The sequence below is a fragment of the Protopterus annectens genome, chromosome 8.part0 (genome assembly GCF_019279795.1).
Source record: "Protopterus annectens isolate FY-2018-M chromosome 8.part0, PAN1.0, whole genome shotgun sequence".
NCBI classification, from domain to species: Eukaryota; Metazoa; Chordata; order Ceratodontiformes; family Protopteridae; genus Protopterus; species Protopterus annectens.
In genome coordinates this window covers 1,974,513,204-1,974,535,028 of record NC_056741.1, presented here as the reverse complement: position 1 = coordinate 1,974,535,028, position 21,825 = coordinate 1,974,513,204, and the positions used below count along the sequence as shown (strand labels likewise).

The following is a 21,825-nucleotide window of genomic DNA, read 5'->3' as shown; positions in this document are numbered from 1 at the left end:
CCCTAGAAGACCTGCAAAATTCATTACTGCACCACAAGACAAACTGTTTTTGACCAAAGGTGTTCTCGTTGATGCAGTGGTGATAGCGGCGGCCACAAAGAAGGAGTTGGCTGAAACGTCTTCATCTGTCCATCCCCCTAACAAGGAGTCTAGGACGATGGACAGATATGGGAAGCGGATGTTCTCTTCAGCGACTTTCTCCATGAAATCTTTGAATTATTTGTGCCAGAGGGATCTCCTCAAATAGCTTGGAAATACCCTCCAAGATCCATCAGCTGAAGGGGTCCAGGCCAAGGTTGCCTCCCAGCTGGCGACTCTTAATTCAGTGAACTCCTCCATGAGGCTCATTTCTTATGCAGCTGGTGGTGTGAGTAGAGTCGCAGGCACAGGCGTCACCCTAAGAAGACACGCTTGGATGCGGCTTTGTAACTTTGCGGAACCTTTCAGAGCGTCTTTCACCAACACCCCCTTTGATGGTTCCTCTCTCTTTGGATCACAGGTGAATGACACCCTTACCAGGTGTGAGCAGGAAGGCAAGACTCTGTCTGCTGTAGGAGTCCATTTTTCCACTCCTTCCAGACCATATCCCAAGGGTCAGAAGAGTGGAAAGATGTAGTTCCAGAAATCCCAGGGAGCCTTGCCGGACACATGTGATGAGTTTCCCTCCAGGGGCAAAGGAGGGAACAATAACAGGCGCCGCCCTCATGGCAGAGGGGGTCCGCAAAACCAGGGCAGCAGAGAATCTTTCTCTGACAAGCCCTTCCAGCATCCCTGAAGGGTTGCACGGCTGCCCACCTCTGGAGGCAGTTGAGGGAAGATTATCGCTGTACCCAAGAGCCTGGCAAGACATAACACAAGGCAAATGGGTACAGTCTGTTATATCCGGAGGCTACAGAATTCCCTTTGTTCATGCTCCCTTCTTGTCAAACAAGTCCCTTCCAGATGTTCCACCCAATCAAAGGGATCAAGCAGTTCAGGAAGTTTCAAAACTGCTAAGAAAAATGGCCATCCAGCAAGTCCCAGCAGACCAGCAAGGATCTGGAATTTACTCAAGGTTCTTTTTGGTACCAAAAAAGACAGGGGACTGGAGACCCATTTTGGATTTCAGCAGACTAAACAGGTCCGTACAAAGAACGAAGTTTCGGATGGTCACACTACAGTCCATTTTACCCTTTCTGGGTCAGGACAATTGAATGTGCTCCATAGATCTTCAGGATGCATACTACCACATCAAAATGGACAGATGCTCCAGAAGATTCCTGTGCTTCTGGCTGGGAGCCAGCCATTATCAGTTCAGAGCTCTGCCCTTTGGTCTCACCACAGCCCCCAGGGTGTTCACCAAATGTATGGCAGTGGTTACCGCTCACCTGAGATGGCAAGGATTCCAGGTGTTTCCATATCTAGATGACTGGCTCCTTACTGCTACCACCAGGCATCACCTTCTTTGAGCTAGAGATTACACTATCCAGACATGCTCCAGACTAGGTATCACTATAAATTTCGAAAAATCTGCTTTGTCGCCCTGTCAGTCTATCACCTTTATAGGCGCAAACTTAAATACAAAAGATGTCAGCCAGCCTTCTACCAGACAGGGTGTTACTCATTCACCGGCATGTCCAGGTCTTGTTAGGATGCAAGAGAATTCAAACCAGGTTCGTCCTCCAAACCCTGGGTCTCATGGCAGCAGCAATCATACTTGTCCCTCTGGCTCGTTTTCACATGAAGATCCTCCAGCAGCTTCCCATGTCTCACATGATTATTATCACAGAAGCATGCAAAAAGCACCTTGCATGGTGGATGGTCTCCTCATCAGTGACCCTGGGCAGACCATTTGTACTTCCCCCTCCACTTGCTACGGTGACCATGGACGCCTCCCTGATCGGGTGGGGGGGGGCATTATCAGGGCAGAACAGTCCAGGGCACCTGGCAACCTCAAGAGTACCATTTGCACATAAACGTCTTGGAGATGAGGGTGTGCTTTTAGCGTTGCAAGCTCTTCAGGACTCTCTTCCTACCAGGACCATTGCAATTCAAATGGACAATATGTCAGTCGTGTGGTACATCAACAAGCAGGGCGGAACCAGGTCCTACCACCTATGTCAAGTAGCACTCAGACTCTGGCAATCTCTTCCCAACGGTTTCTGACCGCAACGCATATCCCTGGGAGATCCAATGTCATAGCAGACAAGGCTGAGCAGAGCTATTCTCATGCCTCACGAGTAGTCTCTGAATCAGGTAGTGGCGGACCAAATCTTCCGCAAATGGGGACAACCTTGCTGCGACCTCTTTGCCACCCCCTTCAACAGCAAGTGCAGCAACTTCTTTTCTCTCCTTCCACTTCCAGGACATTCCCCCAGAGACGCTCTAGTCCACGATTGGCCTCAGGGACTTCTGTATGCATTCCCTCCTTTTCCTCTAATTCCCAAGCTGATACAGAAAGCTGCCATATTGGGTTGCAAAATTATCCTCATTGCTCCTTACTGGCCTTGACAGATATGGTTCCCGTTCCTGCATCATCATCTTCTCGAGCAGCCTTGGAATCTGGACCCAGTTCCAGACCTTCTGATCCATCAATCGGGTGGGCTGCATCATTCCCTACAGTCGCTCAAGCTCATGGCTTGGTTGCTCCACTTCCAACCCTAGCCAGGCTTCCTGATATCTCCCATTCGGGGCGTGAAATCATTTTATCATCGCACAAGTCTACCATTAGAAAAACTTACGCTAGTAAGTGGAAACGTTTTTCTTTCTGGGCAAGGGTTAAGTATAGACCCCTTTTCAGCCCCTGTACACCACATCTTGGAATTTCTTGCAGAGCTCTTTCATACTGGGTCCGCATCTGCTACAATTAGGGTGCAGTTAGCTGCAATTTCAAATTTTCACATTGGCCTGTCAGAAAGTAATATAATGTCTCATAAGCTTTGTAAGGCCTTCCTCAAAGGGACCACTCTGCTCAAGCCCGCAGTGAGAGATCCTCCACCCCCGTGGGATCTGAATTTGATTCTAGCTTCTCTAATTTTGCCCCCCTTTGAACCTGCAGCTTCTTGTTCCTTGAAGTTTTTATCTTGGAAGACACTTTTTCTGGTAGCAATTACTTCAGCCAGAAGAGTTTTGGAGCTTCAGACTCTTTGTATCCGTTCCCCGTACCTAGTGTTCCACAATGACAGGGTTGCTCTCAGGACTAATCCTTCCTTCCTTCCTTCCTAAGGTCTCTTCTGAGATTAACTTGAATCAGTCCATTGACCTTCCTGTGTTTTTTCCCCAACCATTCCAACAGGGCGGAATATAAGTTGCATCAGTTAGATGTTCACAGGCAACTGCGCTTTTATTTGCATAGGACTAAGGACTTCAGAAAATTGGACCAGCTTTTCCTTTCTTATGCAGAGGGCAAAAAAGGTCTTCCAGTATCAAAAGTAACCTTATCCAGGTGGTTGACTTCTATCATCACTTTTATCTATCAGCTAAGGAATAAACAATTGCCTGTTAAACCAAAAGGTCACTCCACCAGAGCATTAGCTGCTTCTGTGGCTTTTCAGGCTAGGTTGCATATGGAATCTGTTTGTGCAGCGGCCACGTGGGCCAGCCCTCATACTTTCATCTCGCATTATAAGTTGGATGTGGTTTCCAGGAGCAGAGCTGATTTTGGTTCCACTGTTCTGAAGAGTTTGTTCCATTGAGCCACCCAGGATATTAGGTGCTCGGGACGCTGTCCCAACCAGCAAGAATGAAGGCGAGATAGACAACTTAACATAAAGAGGTTATGTACTTTCCATAACATTCCATGTTAGTTGACTCCTCTCACCTTCTTTCTTGCATTCCACCCTCCACCCCCCTATCCTAGTAGACCGAGAAGAGTTCTCTATGGATTCGCACTGGCTGAGCCTTCTCTGGCTATTCCACTCTACCTGGTAGTCTCTATAGTAGGGTTTATGTATGATGGGATAGGATTCCTTCATTATTTTGTCTGCTGTTAGTCTTACCAAACGAGATCTGACTATCTAGCGCCAGGCATCATGGGATATGGGGAGGCCTCGAGCCAGTAAACAGCACTCGAGCTTTAGGGGATGGCCGAGTCGGAACCAAGGATTGGCTCCGAACCCAACCAGCAAGAAAGAAGGCGAGAGGAGACAACTAACATGGAACGTTATGGTAGGTACATAACTTCTTTTTATGCAAGTTTCTGGTGTTCAGGTTGAGAGTATTTGTGTTTAGCTTCCTTAATCTATTTTCTGGCTTGCTGTTATCATCTTGGTGTCTCTTTCTGCATCTGTATTGCTCTCTGTGTTATCAGCTATTTTTAGATTCACTTAGTAAATGTTCAGTACATGTTTAAGGATCTTTGCAGAAAGCTTTCACCAGATACATGGCAAGGCTTGTTTTTTCCTTCAGAAGATGGAGACATTGTAGTTTTCAGTTATAAGTGAGTGGATACTTTATTGGAATATGTCAGCAGGGATTGTCACATCAGAATGGCATTGGCAGAGTTTGAATCCTATACTGAAAACCAGTTGTAAAGGATGGACCAAGCTGGTACCAGAGGGATGCTGTCAAGTCCCACCACTGGTATCCAGCTGGTTAAAGTAAAAGAAAGTGCACAGAAGTCTGATTTCGTAATCAATTCACAAAATGCAACCTAGCCCAAGAGTATAAAGAGAATATGTACTGTTTTCTTGAGTATGTGCTTCAATCATCCACACCCATACTAGACTGCACACAGACCACTTGTAAAGCTGATTTGCTATTCTAGCACCCCCAAGCACCCTTTTCAGCACTCTTTGTGAGCCAGTGTCTTCTAGTGCTCTTTATCTATAGTGACTGCTATTCTCTATCTGACAGACTTATGCAATCAGGCGCGCACACAAAAATTCCCAAAAAGGGCTGGTAGAATTCTCCAGGTCCTCTCAGATTTCTTCATGGCAATGTAGTACTGCTGCCACTCTAGACAAGGCTAGAGAGCCAGGCACACAAGCTAGCAGACAACTCTGTTTAACCTAGTATAATATTTCACTGTAGAAGGCTCAAGTAGTCTAGGTACTTCAGAAAGTACATTTCTTAGCTTAATCAAACTGCTGTTCAAGACCCCTGTTTTCCAATAATAATTAACAGTAGAACAATAAATAATAAATACTTGTCACACTATCTTGAAATTAATAAATCACCTTTCTTAGACAATAAAGCAAACAGTGTAGATACAGATTAAACATAAGGAGGAATGAGAAAGTGCACAGAACATATCAGAAGAGTTACATAAAATATGTAAAGAAAAAGAACGTGATTTACAGATGACTAAATATCCTAGTTCTCTCTTAAGGAAACACAGAATCTAGTTACTCTGTTAGAAAAAAGTTAATATAAATACAGAAGCTGATGCAGATGTCCACAGCACTTACTTGTATATACCAAAGTCTCCCAAGCGAGATTCATGTTTTCAGTCCAAAATACTTATACATTTCATTCCCTCATGTATTGTAAGAACGCAAAGGAATTACATCACTAGTTTTTAACAGAAACAGGTGTAACTGCATTACACCAGCTTACATAAAGTTGCCACTAAAAAGTAAATAAACCAGTTTTTCTAATTGTAATAGAAAAGTTTCTCAGGAAAAAAGTTACATTTCACCAGCCTTTTCACCATTCTGTAGAAAAAAAAAGATAGAGTAATATTTAGCATGCATTGCTCAACATATTTGCATATGCATGTCTTCTTCCTGTTATAGTTCTGGAGAGCTGCTTCTTTTGAAGTACACTTTACTTGCATTTTATGACTTGCTAGTTTCCTGAATCATGGCATTACATTTTGCATTTCAGTTTCTAGTTTTACGTATTATTTTTCATCTCCTTTCTCACATTTGCAGAGAAAAGGTCACAAGATTGTACACATTTTGCAGATCAGCAGTATTACTCGTCTATAATAAGAGAAACAAATATGCCACATCTATTTATCATTTTTTTTTAAATTGGCCTCATCCCACACCTCAAGAACTTCAAGCAAGTCTTCCAGAAGCATCCCTCAAGAAAGGAAGCTTGAGATGAGGGTACAGTCTTTTTGGTATATTACACCATTACTTTCCAAGACGGACCATTCAGATTAAAAATAGAAATACTGCTTCTATGCTGAATATTGTAGGATTTTAAGGCTAAACTTCACCTAAGAAGCCTTCCGTTCTGCACACTTGCTCTGTGTAGCTGTTTTAGTGGCTTTTCTCTCTAACCATAGTGAACTTTTTACCATACAGGCAGGTTTGTAACTTTCCCACTGCCCGTAATATTCTCACATACTTCTTTAGGCTGTATAAGATTCCATCATGGGTAAAAGTCTGGCTGAAACACACAAAGGGATGTTTTTCTATCTCTTCGAAAACCTAGGAAAATACAACCCCTCCCAATATTTGTAAGTGTTTACCTTTACAATAAATTCTTGTCTAAAATCATGACTGAGCAGAACAGGGGTCAATGCTAAACTTCCTTTAGATTTTCAAATGCCTGTTCACAGCCTAGAGTTCAGACAACCTTATCTGGTCTATTTTTCCTGCAGCTTTTATACTATACTGGGGAACAATCTTCCTATACTACTCCAGTGTCTCTAAGAATTCCCTTGTCTCTTTCTTGATAGAGGGAGTTGGCCATGTCTGTGCAGCATCAACCTTTCGTCTGTCCACTCAGACTCAAATAAGGTGTCTCATCTATACCCACCTCATATTTGTTAGCTTTAAGAGTGAGCCCTGCTCTTTGAAGACAACTCAGCAACTCCCTGTCATGATTGAACATGTTTTGCTCATGACTGACTGTGGATGGCAATGTCTTCCAGATAAGCAAAGGCATACTGTTTCATAATTAGTTCTGTATTGTGATAAACACCCAAAAATAGACATGAATTTATAGACCATTACTTTGTTTTGTAAGACATGCATTGCTGCTTTCTTTTAAAATTACCTTAATGTCCACCTTCCACTGTAACATTTTTACTGCTTGAGAGTGTACACGAATGCTATAATTTACTTGTTACATTGACCCTTCACAAAGGCAGTACATTGCATACGGTGTTTAATACGACAGTAGGTCTTGGAGGAGAGGTTACTCTTTCCCTGTTTCCTCCTTTTGGTGAGTTGCAAAATACTTCTTTAGGAAGTAAGTTTGTTGTTGATGGCAAGACATTACTGTAAAAAAATAGTAATCTTGTTATTAATAGTACTTTGGGGGGACCCTCTAAAGACAGCCATTAAAAAACTTTTCCTTTAAATGAAAAAAGCTTATAAAAATGGAAGGCCTGCGAAGGCTTTTGTTGAGTAATAGCATTCAGAGTAGTAAACTCTTATGCATAGCAGTTTTTGATTTTTGTGTAGTGTATACTAATCCTATTTATTGTGCACACAATGAGGTATATATTATATAAAATGTGACTGGATATTTAAAGCAGATCAACTGCTATCTTAATCTGTAATAACATCATCTCTAGTTTAGAAAGAATGACTTTGGTACCCTTGCAGTTTTTCCTTCTTGATTAGTAACATTTTTTATCTTAACTGTGCATAAGGAAGACTTTGTAGGCCTTTTGTACTAGTACATTTACCTACTGCTTTATTACATATTAATATTTTAATTATTTGATGTAAAAACAAAAAAATAAAACCATAAATTGTGTGTGGATGAAACAAGGTAGTCTATTTCTTGCAGTGTAACTAGCATCTTGGTCATAACGCCTATTTGGGTTGAAACACTTAATGGCAGGAACATTATATAGTAAGAAGCTACTCTAAAACCTCAGCCACGTAGTATCATACCCACAAATACTCCCTTCCCATGGACATTAACATGCAACTAATAGGAGTCACTCTGACTCTAAGCTAACACCCATAACTTCTGCAAGTGTTGTGACCACAAATGGCCGTATACTACTCAGTAATGTTCCACTTACCCAGCTGTGCAAACATCGAGTCATGGCTTGCTGTCTGTCTGGCAACAAAATTTGTGATATGACCAGAGTCAATGTGGAGGTCCACCCAAAATACCAGTATGATTTCATAGTTACCCTCCTTGATTAACATTTGGAACTCCACACTGAAGGAGATGCATAGCGACACAAATGAGCTCTCCATGTGTGTTTCTGTGGCAGGAGGCACTTGTCTTGAGCAGCATATTACCATTATCAAGAATGATGCCACAGTTTCAAAACCAAATGTTTGATGTCAACAGTTCGCAAACTGACTGGAATTATTCCAGGGGGAATTTGTATATGTCAGTATGGGAGATTATAGTTGACAAGCCTGCCTGTTTCACCAGAGATGGCCTGCATCCATGTCTCTCCACAGTGCTTGCACATATTGGCTAAATCTTTTCTTTTATTCCCATTGTGCCTTTTTAGGGAACGTCAATTTCCTGGATATTCCAACCTAGCAAATTGCAATCTGGTTTTCAGTAAGTTGGCTCAGCTCAGTACTAGCTTGAACAAAAATTTACCTGAGCTGGAGTCCTTCCCAACACTCATAAAAGATGTGCATATATGTGTAAGAACTGAAACTTGGTTTCAATCTGCTGATACACTGTCCATGTGAAGGTATTGCACCTGTCACTCACTCAGATGATGTGGGAATGGAGAAAGAATGTCCATATTTATCTGTACCCCCTTCACCTCAGACAGAATCCTTCCTGCAAAGTTTAGTCATACTAAATAAAACTAGGTACTACATTATTGCCAAGTGCAAATTCTCCTCCATATTTTCTTATGACCATGACAACTGCCACAATAAGTTGAGTTTTGTGTCTGTTAATATGCCAATTCTGCATGATGTTAACTACTCCTTCATTAACTGGAACTTCAAAAATAAGTGAGTAATGTGTCCAGTTTTTCCTTGATTTTTTTTTAAACATTTTTTGACCAGAAAAGTGTGACTAGTTCAGAGCCTGTTTTCAGTGGAGGCCTGGGGAGAAATGCTGTAGTAGATGTGTGTCGTTTGAATGTGGGGGGAAACTGGAGTACCTGGAGGAAACCTACACAAACACAGGAAGGACATGCAGACTCTGCATATGAGGCACCCCAGCCAAGAATGGAACCAGAGAACCTCTTGCTGTGAGGCAACAACATTAACTGCTGCACCACAGTGCTGCCCACAACTCCCCATATGAAATAATCAAATGTTCCTACCAGAGATGATCTTGGCCTTACAAATGTTGCCTCTGCCTGCACCTGTTCTAATGTTATTCCACCCTTGATCAAATCTGGCCTCACTCAGGACTAGAATCATCCTACTTAATAGCTCTACTGTACTCAGAGATTACAAATCAAGCCAAAACAAAGAAAAAAAAACACAGGTCTGCAGAGAGAGTGAATGTAAGATGGTTTTACACACAAAAAAAGTTTTTTAAAAATGCTTTTAAGTACGTTTTCACTGAATATTGCTTTTGCATGTAACTAAGGTGTTGTCACTATAAATCTGTTGTGTGAGGTCAGGAGGTTTGAGGTCATATGACAAGACCAGGTTATATAAGCAGATTTTAATTATTGATGAACTTATCTGAACTTAGTGCTCATTCTAAAATGTTTTTGGAGTATTTTCTTTTCTTTTGAAATACATTTGGTTGATCTAGGAGCTTACAGTCAGAGTTTCTGCAGACCTGTGGTTTGTTTTTTCTTTGGTTTTGCAGTAATCACTGAATACAGTCTAGTACTCCTTTTTCAGGCCCTGAAGGAAATTAGCAGTGCCCTTCCTAAGGCTGCCCCATGTACCTCTGACTTTCATCTATCTAAACCAAGTTATAGAGAACTCTCTCCTTATTCAGCTAAATACAATTGGAAATTCAAATAAACCAACTGTAAGCAAGAAAAAAAAAATCATATAAATTGTTCCCCTCCTCCCAGCATTAGAATTCTCTTAGACCAGCGAAGAATTCAATCAAGCCATTAGGAAAATTAAAGTATAATACGAATATTAATTGAAAGTAGCTGCATTATGCTAATGATAACCAGAAGGCATTTTTGAACTATATTAGCAATGTAAAAAGTAATGCCCAACAGTGCATTGAGCACCATTCGAATGGCACTTTCTATTCTTATCCTGACATCATAGCCAGCATCCTAGTTGATGATCTCAGTTCTAGTTTTAACTCTTCTGTTCACCCTGTTTTCCCTTCCTTGAATTAGTAAACTCCCCTTTCGCTCAAAAGTAGTAAGGACCACATCCTAAAAGTTCTGTCCAGAGCCAAAAACAGTAGCTCCATGGTCCCAGACAATAGACTAAGCTGTCACATTTAGTATAAAGTACAGCATTGCTAAATCTCTCTAAAAATTTCCACAGGTATGTACCTGATCTTTAGATAACAGCTGTAATGCCGAAACTCCATTAAGGTGACTGTACAGCAGACCCTAGCACCCATTGTCCTTTTAGACTATCCAAGTTTAATTTGTAAAATCATAGAACATGTCTTGATTAGCAGGATAAACATTGAAAAATCTACATCCCTCAACCCTCATTTCAGCTTTATGAAAGGCAGACCCTTTTCCCTTAATCTGGCTTATTTCTTTGAAAATGTAACAGATGCTATTGACAAAGATTGTTCTGTCCACACTGCCTGTCTACATCTTGCTAAAGTCTTTGCTGCTCTTCACTAGGCGGCATCACCTATTGCGTTGCATATTATCTCTTGGATTGAATGCATGCAGTAATAATTGGTGCTACCTTGTCTTATAAATGACACTGCTGTTAGTGTCTCTCAGAGCTCTGTCCTGGATACTTTCTTGCACAAAATCAACTTCTGTTATTTGAACACACATTTCAAATATATATGGCTAACCATTTTTGCTGAGGACTATAAATTAGTCACAGTTATTGACTCCTCCACAGTCAATCATTTTTAAACACCTTTATTAAATTATCACTTAATACATAGGCAAACATATATTGACAGAAAAGAAAAATCATTTTAACATGTTTTCCATTTAAATACAATATACATCGCATATATTTTCTTTGCTACTATCATCAGTCCATCATTACAGAAAATTGCTGAATTCCTACCTTCTCTTAAGCCTCACTCCCCTCCTCCTGAACATTACTATGTTTGTATTGTTCCCACAGTTTCCATTTATTTCTATGTAATTTGCTCCTTTCCTTTTCTAAAGATTCCTCTTCCAGTTCGTTTTATCTCTTTTATAATATTCAGTACCTCAAATACAGTTGGTGTAAACTTTGATTTCCATTTTGTTGTAATTGCTAACAGAGTTAAACTTAAGTCTCACTATGTCTACACAATTCACTTCCAGTATCCCAACTCAAAATAATAATTTCCTTACTTAAAAACATTTGCTCACCCAATATTACTTATAAAGTACTCTGTAGGGAATTTTTAAAATCTGCCAACTCATTACACTCCCAAAACATGTGTTCCTAGTTACCTCTTTTTTCTCCATCACTTCTCCAAAATTAGCAATCTGCCTGAGGAAAAATTCTTTGAATTGTGCTTTGGGGTATAAAGATAATTATGCAAATACTTCTAAGCAAAGATCATAAGTGTTCTGGACTTGGTTGCATACTTGGGAGCCATACATATGTCTTCCCATTGTTATCTTGTAAATTGCTTTTCCAGTCTCTCTTCCCAATCTTTTTTAATCTCCTCTAATTGATTCTTTTAGTTATCATGCAATATCGTATATACCCTAATAATGATCCCTTTTTAGCTCTGATCCTGTTCTAGAGTCATCTAAAAACTCTACCAGACAAGGTCTTTCCCTTAAAATCCCCCTATCCCTTTTTCTTTGCCTGTACTCTGAGATCAAGCCCTGGTAGGGAAGCAGTCCCTAGCTTGCAATCCAAATATCATCCATTACCTTTCCTACTTGAGTTATTTGCTGCCAATATCTTGCTTCCTTTGTCCAGGTTTTCCAGTAAATTCCACCCCCCTCTTTCCTATTTTCTGTATTCTACTTTCAGTCATTCCTTTTGGCAAAATCTCCTTTTCTCCATTCTCATATTGGCTTAGTTTTAGAATATTTTCTGCTACGTTATGAATATAATAATCTGTATGGTTATTATTCTCCTTAAGAATCTACATCCCACTCTCTTAAACTTCCCCTTTGTTTCATCATCATCCTTTTTCACTCTGAATTACAATATTCTGATTGTGTTATACATACGAGTCTTAACTGTGTAGCTTTAAAATATCCCTTTAAATCAGGTAAACCTAAACCACGTTGTTCTATCGGAAGGATCAACCTATCCTACTTAGCTCTTGTGCTCTTTCCCTCCCAAATAAATTCCTTCAATTCTTTATTAATTATTTCCAAAACTCCTCTTTGGGCTGATAAAAGTATGCCTGACCCCATACATAAGACTAAAGGGACTAAAAACATTTTCACTGCTTGTATCTTACTTTCCATATCCATAAGTAAGAGTTTCCAGTTTCTCAGTGTTTGTATCTTTTGTTTAGTCACTTCCCACATATCCTTAACTGCCACAACAGCAGCTTTTTTTAATCCATACTCCTAAATACTTAATTTTATGTCCTCATAAATATGGGTATTGCTGAACTAATTTGTGTATGGGTTCATAATTTATGGCAATAGCCTTTGTTTTATCTTCATTAATTTGATGTCTCAAAAAGACTTGTAACTGTCTCAAAATGTTACCCAATAATGAGATGTCCTTTTATGGATTTATCAGGTACAACATATCATCTGCAAATAAAGCCATATTTTCTTGATTACCATACCAATTATATCCTTGTATTTCAGAGTCCCATATTTTCTTTGCCAATGTGTCAAAATATAAAGCAAATAAAGTGGAAAGAGGGCATCCTAGCCTAGTTCCTCTGTTCAAACACAGCTTCTCTGAGATTAACCCTCCCACTTTGCTTCTTCCCTCTGATTCTTCATATATCCTTCTAATTAACCTTATTCTTGTATCAGGGAATGCAAATGCTTCCAGTTTTCTTCTCATAAAATTCCAGCATACTTTGTCAAATTCTTTATCTGCATCAAGACTCACGAACAACAGAGGTATTTTCTTATATTCTGCTTCCCTCTGGAGCATCATTGTTCTATTAATGTTGTCAAATGTTTGCCTCTCCTCCACAAACACCACAGTGATCTAGCAGTTTTGCCAACACCTCTGCCATTCTTTTAGCTAGTATAGACACAAACACTTTATAATTGTAGTTTAAATTTGAAATGGGTCTCTATGAAGTTGGGTCTGAAGAGTTGTTGTCATCTTTAGGCAACACAGCCACCACAGCTTTCTTCCAAGATGTTGGTCCTTCCTCTACTTTTACAATACTCTTAAACAAAATGTTCCAGATCTTTATCTTCTTGCCTAATTTCCAAACTTCCACAGGAATACTATCTGTTCCTAGTCTTTCCTGAAGACTGATTATACATCACTCCCAAATTGATGGCTGCACCTTACAGGTCTTATCTAAGCTAAAATTAAGGGTGCCCATGCTACAGCATGTGCTTCCACTTGCTAGTTGCTGTCTGTTCTTTTCTTATCCCTCTTCCCCTCCCAGATATGAAAAACAGCTTGTATGCTTTCAAAAAACATTAACTTTTATCCCTAAGAAAACATGCATTGGCTATCTTTATGTAAAACTAAACCAAACACTGTTCTATTAACTGCATTAAAGTATTAAGACTAAGTAAGGAAGTAGTTACATCTTTTTCACTTCACATAATTTCAAACTTAATTTTTCATTGAGCTATTTGCCATTGTACCTTTAAATTTTGCATTTTCCTCAGTAAAAAATTTTCAAGATTAACTGCTTGCACCTGCAAACAACTTGTCTCCATGGAAATATACTCAGCAATGAGTCTTTGTAACTTTCACTCAGAGAAAAATTCACAGCTGCTGTCAGCTGCAGACATCTCAACTCCACTGAACATTTGCCCGTGGAAAAAAATGAGCTAAAATCTGTCCACTTGTAAGAAGCTTAACATTTTTAAGGCTGTCATCATTTTAGCTTATTTCTAAAGCCTACATGCTTACAAAAACACATATTTACAGCTTAAACCAAAGGTAGTACTTTAGACATTCACCCTTGTAAAATAGAGAGAGAAAACACCCTAATTCCGCATATAATGTAATCAGTATGCTTTTACACCCCACCCCAGAAGTCCAATACCACAACATATAATGATTAAACTTACTTTTGTCCAGTCTTTTTTTGTTATACTGTAAAAACTACATTTTTACAACTAAAAAAGTATTAGTTTACTTTAATATTGTTAACACACACAACGGTCCTTGAAAATACTTTGCCTACATTTAAAAAACTTCTGAGTACTCACTACATAAAACTGTATAACATGCAGTTTATATCATGAAAATTTTCAAACAAGTATTAATAACAAAAATTGTTTTACTTACAGTTAGTTTTGTCCCTTTTAGTGTCCTTGTAAACATTAATGATGTAAAGTGAGATATATGCTGTCAAGTCCACCCACAAGTTTAACAAAGCCAACAAAAGTCCAGTGTTTTTTCAGCCATTTTTTCTTGCAATAATATATTTCATAAAAGTGATATGCTTTATAGTCTTCCATTTTTTCACTGATTACAGAGTTGCTTGTTCTCCTGTTCATCTCCATCTCCCAGCACAGGACTCTGATTCAAGTTCAAGGTACTACTGATTCTTGTAGTCAGCCTCTGTCTTTTTTTTTGTGTCTCAAGCATTTTCCTTAGAAACATTGGAAAAGGTTTCACTGGAAAAGTTTCTCTATGAACCTTACTGTCAGAAGAATAAGAAACAAGAGTCCCCTTCTGCTTGCTGACTTACTTTTTGTTGGATAAACTTTATTTCCTCCTTAGCCTGTTCTATGTCAAAAAATGGCATTGATTCTCTGGGAAAAACACTGAATCACACACCTGCCTCTTGACATTCCCTGATTGCCAGGATAAATTTGCTTCTCTTCTGCCTGATGTACAGTGAATAATAATTTTCTAGAAAGAGTTTGCCTTTCTCACAATTTTGCATGATCAACTCTTTCTGCTGGTATGACTGCATCCTTACTAATGTAGGTCTTGGCTGATTTCTCATTGCTAGGTTTGGAGCATATACTCGGTGTGCCCTTTTTGTTTAACAAATTATGCTGTGGGATACCAGTTCATTTGCTTATTTGTGCTTTCATAAAATTAATACAGTCTGTTCCTTCCATTTTATCTGGTACGTCAGAAAATCTCAGTTTTTCTCTGCTCAGTCTGTTTTCTAATTCTACTGTTTTTAAACAGTTGTTCTTGAGAAACATCATATTCAGCCAGCTGTTACTTCATATCAGCCTTTAATTTTTTTCAGTTTTATCAGTTCTTCTGAGTAGCTACTTAAATCTTCTTCTATTTTTCCAGCCTTTTGTAGTTTGAATTTATATATTCCTGCAATGTTTCATTTACTTTAATCACCACTGAGTACATTTGATTTATTTTTTTCCTCTACGTTACTGTAAGCCATCTCTTGATCCAAAGCTGAAGCTTGAACTTTTATTGAACAGCTGCAGAATCTTTTTAGACAGTGTTTTCTCTTCACCTTTTCTGGTTGATTTTCTGTGAGGTTTTCCAAATTTATTCTTCGCTGGCATCACAGCAGTGTATTTACTAGCCAGTCACTGAATTTTACCAAAAAAAAAACATTTTCAGTGGCACTCTTTTTTTTTTTTTTTTTTTTTTTCCTTCTCATTTTCTGTTTTCACACTGGGAGAGCTGAAGTTATGCTGTTGATCAGTGTGCAGGCCGTCTTGGAGGTCTTAACTAATAATTGTTGAGCCTCCTTTTCTTCTAACCTTTGTATACCCAAGTCTTCCATAAATATTTTCATTTGTGCTTTTCCTTGATTTCCGCATTCCCCTGCTTTATACAGCTTTTCATAAAATGTCCAAAATATCTCTTAATACCTCTACAGGTTCTTTGGTTATTTTTCTTGTTATAGGCTCCTTAAGTTAACGACAACCCTTTCTTCTTTTTGTTGACTAAGTCATTGTGCTAAAAGTTTTTGTGCTGTGGAGTTCTCAAAAACAGTTGCTTAACAGCAATCTTTCTAAACTCGTGCACATTATCCAGATAGTCCTTTGTTCTCTTTAGCACTCTGCATTTGAACCTGTTCTTGGTCTTTGAGATCTCTCTTATTGTGCAGTAGTTTAAACTTTGTCATCCCTTCTTTACTTCTTAACCACATCTCTTTTTTTATTTTGTTTCTACCCTATTATTAAAATCCACTTTCATTTTATACCACTCACTACCTATAACTTCTGAAGAAATTTCTCTTTCTCCTAATAACTCTTGAATAATTTCCACTACCCATTCCTTAAATTCCTCTCTTTTTAACAGATAGACGGAGAAGCACCAGTGTCTCATTTGTACTTCATTAACCTGTATTTTTATCTTAGTTGTTATTGGCACATAGTCTGAAGTAGTAATTGGATATGCACATGGTACTGTGAAATATAATTTCTGTCTAGTCTAACCTAGTTATTGTACCTTGGGGAGTGATGTGTAAATTCTCTCCAGATTCCCAGTACTGAATTCACATCTTCCATACAAAATAATTTCATGCATTTCAGAAACCTACCCTCTTTTGTTATATTTTCCCTTCTAGATCTTGAGGTACATCTTCACTGTTGCAAATCAAATTCCATTCCCCAACTTTAAGTAATATTCCCTGTTGAAAGCTGATTTCTCCCTAGATTCTCTTAAGTTCTATAGTAGCAGTTTTAGGTGAACTATAAATACATGCTACTGTAATCCTCCTCGTGTCTACTTTGACCCATTAAATTTACATTTCATTGAAACTCAGTTTTGCTAGCCCAGTTTCGTGAAACTACATTTCTGTGGAAAAGTACTTTTGCAAAACTACAGTTCACCGAAGGAATAAAAGAAAAAAAACTACACTGCATTAAATTAGGCAGGGGGCAATCCCCCCTGCACCCCCAATGTAGGGGGCTGTGCCGCCCCCCACTACTAATGTATACCAACGCTGAGATCACGCTACAGTGGGGAAAAGGGAAAATTCCCTTATCCCCACTGTACCACAATCTCCAACAAAAACCTTAGTGAACTGTAGTTTCACAAAAGTGCATTTCCGGAGAAATGCACTTTCGCGAAACCGGACTAGCGAAACTGAGTTTCCCTGAAACATAAATTTGATGGGTCAAAGTAGACCCTCCTCCTCCCTTGCCAGTAGCCCCTTACTACCACAAATCTGCCATTACTATTTTCTCCACTTCTAGCTTTATTGGAGCTCCTCTAGCAATTAGTATAAGTACTCTACTTTTCTTTTGTCCCTGATACTCTTGTTGAATATCCCTCCTGAAATTCTTTCATTATCAAAATTTTCATGCTCTTTTCTTTCCAAGTATGTTTCCTGTAGCATTGCTGTTTGCACTCTGCATTTCCTACTATAATTCAGTATTCTTTCCTTTTTATTAAATACTTCAGGCCTTCACATTCCAAAATAATATGTTTAATGTAGCCATTATGATCAGAAGTTATTATTCCCACCTATTATATATGACAACTTAATGTCTAGTTCCAACTTTTGTGTTACATGCTCCCACTAGTGTTTGGCAGGTTGATTTTTTTTTTATTATACAGTTTCTTGTCATCTCCGTTTGAACATATGTCACATTTTTCAAGATGTTTTTGTGTTAGTGAAAACACTGAAACAAGAAAAAAAGTCTAGAACATCCCCATAACCTATTAACTTAAAACAAATACACAAAAATATGTACATCTTCAAATAATGAAGTTTAACCCTCCTGATAGGAACAGTTACCCGACTTGACAATTATATAAACAGAGACAAAATTGAACATAAAATTAAGTTTATATCTATACTAAGGTACATGTTACAGCCTGTAATCCTACATACACTAATGGTGTCTGTTCTTATGTTATCTTTGTTATCCTCCCAGATGTGAAAAACAACTTGTATGTTTTCAGAAAACATTAACTTTTAGCCTTAATAAAAGGTGCACTGGCTATCTTTAAATAAAACTAAATTATACACTGTTCTAATGAATGCATTGAAGTATTTCCTTAACAGAAAAGCTGCTGTCTGTTTTTCACTTCCAATAATTACAAACTGTATTTTTACTGAACTGCTTGTACCTTTTAATTGTACATTTCTCTCAGTAAATATTGTCCAGACCTCTTGATTTATTGCCTTCATCTTTCGTCAGCTTGTTTCCATGGAAACGCAAGATCAAAATGCAGAGCTGCCATCAGCTCCAGATTTTAACTGGCATCAGACATTTATTTGCTTAAAGAAAACTATTCTTTATATTGTGGTGTCTCATTTTTTTTTAAATCTAATTGCATTCAGAAAAAAAAACATCATTAGATTAAGCCAAGCGCTTTCACCCAGCTATATGTTTGTGTCTTTCGGCTTTTCCAGGTTAGGGGTCGCCACAGCGGAACTCTAGTCCGCTAATGATTGGTAGTTGATTTTTATGTGCCAAGTTACCAGCCCTGATGCACAACCTTCAACGAAGGTATGCCCATTCACACACGTCTCCACGCAGAAGACGCTCTAGCTGAGAATCGAACCAGACAGCTTCTTACTGTGAGGCGACAACGCTACCGCAGCACCACCACCGTGGAGTCACCCAGCTATATACCTATGCAAAAGTAAAAGAAAACATTTCAATTCTACATGTATTATAATCAGTGCACTTTTACACCCAATCCCCAACCCAGCAGCTCAAGATCACAACCTATTGACGTAAACATGGTTTTACCTATTCTATTTTCTCTTTTTACATTGTAATGCCTACATTTCTTACAACTTAAAAAGAGAGAAGAGGAAAAGCATCTGTTCACTTCAGTATCTTTGTCACATATGACAATCACTAAAAATGCTTCACTATATCATATGCAATTGACATCATAAAATGTTTTATTAATGCTGTTAAGAACAAAAATTATTTTATTTACAATATTTTTTTTCTCTTTCGCCCTCTTTTTTCTTTAGTGTCCTTCCAGACATTCTTGACATGAATTTAGGAATATGTAGTCCAAGCTTAAAATATGACAACCAAGGCTTTAAGAAAAGTATTAATTTATTCCAAGACTCAAGGTAAGTGTTTTTGTACAAAACTTCATCAGACCATGCTCTGATGATATGAAAGCGCTGACCTCGGGTCATGGAATAAATTAATACTTTTCTTAAAGCCTTGGTTGTCATATTTTCAGCTTGGACTGTACTTAACTATTTGTGGAGATTGGCGAATTTTGGTGGTGCATTTATTTTTGTACAATGTTAGGAATATGCCTGTCAGTCCCCCAACAAGTTTAACAAAGTCAACAAAAATTCAATCTTTCTCAGCCACCTTTTCTTGTAAAGCCATATATCACAAATGTGATTGATGCATTATAGTTTTGCATTTATTCACTAATTTCAGTGTTGCTGGTCTTCCTGTTCATCTCTATCTCTCAACCCCAGACTCTGGTTCAACTGTAAGGTACTCCTGATTCTTTTAGTCAATGCCTGTGCTGTTTTCTGTCAAGCATTTTCCTGTAGAGCATTTGAAAAGGTTTCACTGGCAAAGTCTCTCTATGAACCTTACCATCAGAGAAATGAGAAGCAGAGTCCTCTTCTGTTTGATGACTCACCCCTTGTTTTACAAACTTTTGTGTTTCCCCTTAGCCTGTCCTGCAGCAGAAAGTTGCTTTGATCCTCCAGAAGAAAGTATTCTGAAGACAGCTGGATATAGCAACTTGAATCTCACACCTGCCTCTTGACACTCCCTGATTGACGGAATAAATTTATTTTTCATCTGCCTGATGTACAGTGAATAATCATTTTCCATAAATACTCTACTTTCTATAACTTTTAATACTTCTCCCTTTTGCCACAAGGTTGTCAAAATCAACTCTTTCTGCTGGTAGGATTGTATCTTCACTTGTACAGTCCTTGGCTTTCTCATGGCCACATTTGGAGCAATTTGGAGCATACACACAATGTGCCCTTTCAGTCAGCTGATCCTGCTATGGAATTCCAGACCAGTCCGGTATTTGTGCCTTCATAAACGTTTTGCAGTCTGTTCCTTCTAATTTCTCTGATGCAGTAAAAAATCTCAGGTTTTCCATGTGTTGCCTTTTAATTCTACCATTTCTTGAAACTTCTTGAGCCATCTCATTCTCATCCATCTTTTTCTTCATTTTGACCTCTGATTTTTGCAGTTTTATCAGATCATGTGAATATCTGTTTAAAGTCTCTTCCATTTTTCCAGCCTTTCTTTTATTCGAGTTGATATATTCCTTTAGCGTTTTATTTTAATCATCTCTGAGCACACTTGACTTATTTTTTCCCCTAGATTACGAGAAGCCATGTGTTGTATCAAAGCTGGAGTTTGAACTGCTTTTTGCTAGACAGCTGCAAGATTCTTTAGTTTGTTTTCTCTTCACCTTTTCAGGATGAAAATCCTTGATTTTCTTTCAGGTTCTCTACATTTCTTCTTTGCTGACATCCCAGCAGTGTACTTACTAGCCACTAACTGAATTTACTAAAATTGACAGAGTTCCTGGCTCTTGTCTTTCACTGTCGTCTTTCACAGTGGGAGAGCTGAAGTTAATCTTTTGATCAGTGTGCAGCCATCTTGGAAAGCCGTGAACCTAGGAACTTTGGTGTAAATTCAGGAAACTGGGCAATTAATCATATGCTGATTACAGGACCTAAATTTGCATGCATTACTGAATCTGAGCATTACTTTTTAACACCTCAGTGACAGAAATTATACTGTTGTATTGTATTACAATATATTGTAACATAAATTGAAATCTGGCCTCTTAAATGTCCTCACCTTAAAAAAAAGCATTCATTAAAATAGATACTTGTTAGATTTCTCTTTTCCAGAAGAACTGTCACCCCTAACCCCAGAGAGAGACAGTTTGTTTGGCTTCTAGAGTATACCCTAGGAAACTGCCTTCATGTAATAGATACAGAGATAGAGAGAGAGACAGAGTTTGTTTTGCTTCTAGAGTATACTCAAGGAAACTACCTTCTTGAAATGGATCTCGGGTTGGGACTTTATCTGCATGTGAAACTGTGCAACTGTAAGATGCAGTTAGAAAATCAAATGTATTTTAGCTACTGGTGTTAGGTCCAGCTAAGTTGAGTTCTTCCGTATGTAATTTGTCTGTTTAGACACGTTTATTTTTTTAATATTTTTGTGCATGCTTGCAGCTGATTGTATATTTGATTTTACAACATACACTGCTTAATTTTGTTTATCCAAGTAAAAAGCTGTATTCCTTTTTAATTGTTTGTGGCTCATGATTTATTTATTAGCATATGCCAGGATTACTGATGTAGGCTCCATAATGCTTGATTTATATTTTCTGTTATTGGGGCACCTTGGGAGTAAACCTTTTCTCTAAAGAAGCAAATGCATTTTCTTCAGTCCTCGTTGATTCAGCAGACAGAAGAGTGTAGGCAAGGAAGATTTCTGTTCACCATTCCATCTTTCCTTTGATTCAAGTACTACTAACAAAATTCAGGGAAGACTAGATCTTATTCTTGTCATTTGGTGACCTAAAAGAATGTGAGTCTATCAAGTGCCTTGGCATCCAGTAATCAAGCCCACTAAAAGCTGCAGACGCCTCCCTTAGTTGCAACAATAGCAGATTCCAGGTTCAGACCTAACTTTTCCTTTTAAATTTCCTGATCCCCATAAGCCTTGTAGCAAAAGTTTCACAAATAACTAAGGCTGACAGAAAGACTTGTACTTGCAAGATGTGATGTCGTCTGCTGAGTGGAATATGTTCTACAGCAGTGTCTTCATCAGCTTCATTTAGTGTGATTGTTGGCGATTCTTGCATATGGCAAATAAAGGTTTGACTTGTGTCTTTTCTGTGGTCA

At 38.5% G+C, this 21,825-nt stretch overlaps 1 protein-coding gene across 2 annotated transcripts in view; it reads left to right on the top strand.

The window, feature by feature from the left end:
• KATNB1 (katanin regulatory subunit B1) overlaps positions 1-21,825 on the top strand; it is a 1,167,103-nt gene that overhangs the window by 758,439 nt on the left and 386,839 nt on the right. The gene's annotated exons all lie outside the window — the stretch shown is intronic.